This window comes from Buteo buteo, chromosome 1 (assembly GCF_964188355.1).
Source record: "Buteo buteo chromosome 1, bButBut1.hap1.1, whole genome shotgun sequence".
In the NCBI taxonomy this organism is placed as follows: Eukaryota; Metazoa; Chordata; class Aves; order Accipitriformes; family Accipitridae; genus Buteo; species Buteo buteo.
This window is the reverse complement of record NC_134171.1, coordinates 84,650,392-84,655,850: the sequence shown is the minus strand read 5'-3', so window position 1 is coordinate 84,655,850 and position 5,459 is coordinate 84,650,392. Positions and strand designations below refer to the sequence as shown.

Sequence of the window (5,459 nt, the reverse complement as noted above, 5' to 3'; positions counted from 1 at the left end):
GAGGGACAGAGGTTGGGAGGGGAATAGTCTAATGGGAGAAGGTGGCAAAAGAGGTTAGAAGCAGAGAAGGGAAGAGAACGAGCAAGCCTAGAAAAAAATGGATGGAGTGCAAAGGGAAGAAGAGTGTAGGAGCCGACAGAAGAAGCACAAGGATAATCAGAGGCTGCAAAAAAGGAATGGGAAGGGAGAAGAACGGATGGGGAAACAGTAACTTAACAATAGTAAAAATTCTAGAAATTGTGCTTATGTATGATCTTATGGTATCATATGATATTATAGTACTTCTCTCTCTTATTATCGCAGGCTTCTGAGTTAAATGCTTGCTCCCTCCCCCTTTTTTTTTTTTTTGAAAGGCAGTATGCTGAAGAATCTTCTAAACCTAACAAACTTAATCTCTTACCTCAGGATAAGCCAGAGGAGTAATCTCTTTTAAAAAAAAATGCTTAGCACATTAGTTGTTTATTGGTATTTCTTATTTTGTCAGTGTCTTTAGGATGAGAAATCCTTTTGCCCTGGCTTTCTGTAGGAGCAGGATTAAATCTGCTAAAGGAAAGCAGTGGTATAAAAAAGGAGTAACAGGCAGGCATTAGCGTCTTGGGAAGAGGAGTTCCAGTAAGGAGCACTAAATTTCAGAATATCATAAAGCCTTCCTTTAAATTGGAAAGTTCTAATTTTAAACTGCTGAAACTGATGAAGATCTTGGCTGTGTCTCAGCTGATCAGCTCCCCAAGGGCTCTTATTCATCCTTCCTGCCTGTGACTTTATTAAATTGTATGATTCTGAAGGAAACCTTAGAAAAACACCTTTTTAGATATATTTATAGCTAGATATATTTATAGCTTTTCCAGAAACCAATTGATGCTAATTGACAGATAACAGCAGCAGCAGAAAACTTCATTTTTACAGAGCAATAGCTCCTTTCAGGAGCAGGCAAAATTTAAGGCTGACAATAGGACTAGTGTGGCAGAAAAACGGAGGTGCCAGTTCTGTTACGCCTATCAGACTGGGAATGAAATTCTTTGGTACTGATAGCAATCAGGACAGAGTCATTAATGTATTAATAGACAAATAATATTTTCCTGTCTCCTCACCCAGCTCTGTCCCCGGCTGTGTTTTGATGCTTAGACCACCCAGGCTCTGAGACGATGACTGCATCTGAAGTCTAAATTCATTTCCAGAGCATGGCCAAGAGGAGTAAGAGTGACAGAAAGAGTTACAAAATAAATAAAAAAACCCAACAAAACCTGAAGACGCTGCTAGTGTTTTGTATTCCTGAGATGCAGCCAGGAGGACAGGATTCCAATACTGAGGGAGAGCGAGTGAAGGAGAGTATAAACCTAGAGTTTACCTGCCGAGTCTGGAAAGGATAAATACTAGATGGGATGCAAATGATTATGTATAAAGTGATCAATGCTTACTTTTTCCTTCTTTCATCCTTTCGTAGGTGATGGGAACAAAGACATACCTGATACAGTAGAAGGGCAATGGGCTTTGAACAGATGCTGACTAAACATCTGTGGGACGTTTAGGAGCTGACTTAAGCATCATATAATAAAAGGAAATGCTGAGGTTAGGTTTTCTAATGGGCTACATATTTTGCTGATTACTAACCATGTCTGTAACGTTGTGATGTGGAGGACAGTTCAATCTCAGCTTTAGGGAATGCCTAAGTGACTTCTGCAGTGTGTGGGTTGCAGGGTGGCTGCCTTCTTTGTCTGGAGTATAAAGTGCTCAATTTTACCAGCAGCCAACATTAGTAGAGGACTAGGAAAACAAGTTATGTGATTCAGCTTGGCAAATTCTGAGTTTGTGTTAATCAAGGATACAAATTGTTTCATATACGTGATTTTGTGTTATTAGTGGGATGGGAGTTACAGGTGAGATATGTGATGTTTGCGTACAGCTGCTGTAGGAGAGTATGTTACCTTGGGAGAGAAAGCCCTTTGCATGTTTTCTTGCAGAATATTTATGACATTTATGTCATGTGTGGGACAGTATGAGCATGTTAATCTTTGTCCTTTTTCCATCCTCAGGCTTCAACCTGTTCTTGCAAAGGGAGACTGCTACTGGCATCAACCTGGGCTCTGTGCAGAAGGAGTCATCTTGCATCCTTCCCAACAGAAAACAATCCATTTTTTGGTTTGTGCCTTTCTTTTGGGAAGAACAAATTCTATGGGACTGACGCGGCTTCCCTTTGTTCTGACTTGGGGGGGGGGGGTGGGACTTTTCTTTTAAATGAATAACCTAAGAGAAGAAATCATTGCTGGCCACAGAAACGAGAGAAAATCAATGACTCTGTCCTGTGTAAAGGCAAGATGCAGGAGCAGCAAAGCTGCCTCAGCAGCTCTACCCCATGTTAGTCTATAGTGCAGTATTGTATTGATTGTGCTATCTTTGTCCTGTGAGCGGCTGGGGCTGTCTTCCTTTGGTTTATGGTAATATGAATACTGACTTACCAATGCATGTGTAGTAAAATTGACTTTACTGGGAGTGGAGGAGGGCAGTCGATTTGAAAAAAATCCAGAACTTATTGAACTTTACTGGATTGAGGGCATCAGATTCAACTGTTAGGGTGTGTCAGAAAACAGGAGTGCCTTGGTGGGGAAAAAGGGGATGGGATGTGCTCAAAGTGTTCTTCTCTTGAATTCTTACATGCAGTACCTGATGTAGTTTTGCAGAGCTAATGCAAGGATTTCTGAAGTAATCATCCCAATGAGGGTGAGGGGAACTCCAAAACATAGTGTACAGTGGGAGCAGACTGGAATCCATTCTTGGATGATGTAAAATCAAAACTGACAGAAATGTCTGTCTCTTATCTGAGTCACCTAGTACATTAACATATAGCTCTGAGTGTTTGTATGTGATTGTAGGTGAACTTGTAGAAGAGTTACTTTAAGTTAGTAAGGATAGTGAACCGCCAAAAAACATGAACATTGTAATCCTTTACAGACATAGCAACACCATTGCCAATCTTCTTTTGCTGCTGTATCAGAGCCTCAAATTGTCTTGTGATTTCACACAATCTTGCATATACAACCCTTTTATTCCTAAAAGTTCAGAGCTGCTTAATTAGTGGAAATTATGACAGTCTTGTGAATTTGAGTGACGTCCAATTTGAATGGGATGAATTTTTCATTAAATGTTCCACTCACTCTGGATTAAGTTGCAGCTAAACACAATAAAATATATCCCTAAGATCAAGCAAGCTTTTTCCAGTTGAGTGAGAATGAAGAAAGTCCACCATGGCCATTTATAGCACAGTGTTTCAGTAGTCTAATATTGGCATAAGCAGACGCTGAGAAAAGTATCCCATATTTCAGAGTCTTCACCTGTTGTGGTACAGGAGCACCTAAGTTGATTCTGCCTTCTCTAATTTCTTTTGGTTTGGAGTTGCTGAGACAATGTCTGTGTTTTAGTGGAATCTGAATGAAGTCAAATGTTGAAGACTTAAGAAAATCCTGCCCAGGAATCATAGATAGTGCTGTAGGGGCTGTTCAGACATATTGAATATATTCACTTTTAATATTTTCAGTAGGTGTACTTTGGGAAATACCAGCTGTCTCTCTCTTAATTTTTATTTTTCTGTGGACTTTTTCTTTTCATCTTTGCATTTAGATTCTTACCTTTTAAGTAAGCATATCTGCCTTTTTCATATTTCACTCTCTGTTTTGATATTTCTGTTCCCCTTGCTATTCACTACTCTTATAGTCCCTTCTTAGGGAAGTACAAAAATTCAGGTGTTAATGCTGGAATGATTTTTAGTGCTATAGTTTCAGCTCTTAAACTTGCAGCTTTCCCTTGCTTTCCTCAAGTTGATGAAATCTTCTGTGTGAGAGAGGTTGCATTCATTTTCTGTGTTGATCACAGGGTAAGCAGTTATTTAACATAAGAACGGTGGAATTAGGTCTTAAATTTTTTCATTCATCTAGCCATAACTGAACTGGACAAGGTGCTGAGCAACTGACTCTAGATGACCCTGCTCTGAGCTGGACTAGAGATCTCCAGAGGTTCCTTCCAGACTCAGTTATGCTGTGATTTTGTGGTGATCTACTTTTGAACCCAGCAGATGGTCAGAAGGTGGGGTAAGTGAAGCTTTGCAACCTAGTTAAGATACTTCCCTCTTCTGAAAACTGATATTAAAAACCAGACTTCTCTGCCATGGATCTCCACAGAAGTCAGTATCTGGTGCAAGCTTTTTCTTCCGAATACATCCCTCCTCAGCCAAGCCTTTCAAGATTTATTGTCAGTCAAACATTCAGTCAAATTCTTCCCTGAATGCTTTTGGTCAACATACATTCTTAATACATCCAGAGTAAAATCCCCAGTTGTATCATTTCAGCACAGCTCCCCATCATTCTAGTAGAAACATCCAACTGAAACATATGACGCTTTTTGACGTAAAACTAATCTACATTAGGACAATACTTCTTCATTTGAAGTTGATCTCTTTTTCTATGTATTAGTACAGGTTTTTCAGCTTGTTTTAACAAATGCACATTTTTTTCTGAAGATTAATAAGATTTCTGCACGGCGTGTTTATTTAAAACATTTTAAGATGCAAGACATACAGATCCAGCTTGAGCCCCATTAAAAGAACTTAGCCAAAAATGGAAAGCCTTCAGAGGCCTATTATAGTGAATTATAGTAATTAGAAGCATGAATTCTGTCTAACAGCTCAAACTGCTTCAGTTGATCTGGAATTTTTCCCAAAACCTGCAGAAATTTAAGGAGCAACGTCAGTCCAGATAAAACACACTGTCTTGGCTAAACAGTCAACATTGTTAGTAAGTACTGTGGTTTCAGGTTCTTTACAGCGCACAGCACCTCTGTCAACAGCAGAAGCAGCACTATGGGGTTGGTCCAACACTGCTCAGGCTTCTGTAGATACACTGATCATAAGCACAGACTTACAGTTGGTCTGAATATGCCAATGTCTTTTGCTATTGTAACTGCTGTTATGGAAGTATCCTATGGAGCCAACAGCTATCGAGACCCTACTGTTGTCAATCCTCTGCGTGTGCAGGACAAGAATTCCCTGCCTGGCTTCCATGTGCCTTCTATCGAGGACAAAGAGCAGCGAAGGGACTGCTGTCTGTTCAGAATAACATTTAAAGGAAATGCTTAGGTGATAGCAGAAACTGTTTTGGCTTTGCTGAGCATATGTATGATGTTAGTTATGTGCATCTGAAGCAGTGACTTGAATTCTCATTATCATTGCTCACAGAAAAGACCTGCTTGGTTTTCCATGGATGAAACAGAGTTCACAGGGTCCCCTCCTATAAAGACAAATCTTTTGTGATATTTTTGGGGGGTGACTCCTTTTTAAGGACAAATAGGCTGGGGAATTCTCTAGGAGAATGTAACGTTGCTTTTAGAAAAAAGTTAATTAGGTATTCAAAGGAATAAAGAGAAGCCGAATTAAATGCGTTAAATGCTTATCTTGTCAGGATTATGTGTTA

The 5,459-nt window shown here is 39.6% G+C and overlaps 1 long non-coding RNA gene across 1 annotated transcript; it reads left to right on the top strand.

The window, feature by feature from the left end:
* Nucleotides 1–1,448: 1,448 nt before the first annotated feature.
* LOC142036219 (uncharacterized) lies at nt 1,449–4,378 on the top strand. The gene is made up of 3 exons (XR_012652119.1): nt 1,449–1,569; nt 2,034–2,139; nt 3,930–4,378. It is a non-coding gene; the product is annotated as an uncharacterized LOC142036219 (long non-coding RNA).
* Nucleotides 4,379–5,459: the final 1,081 nt, after the last annotated feature.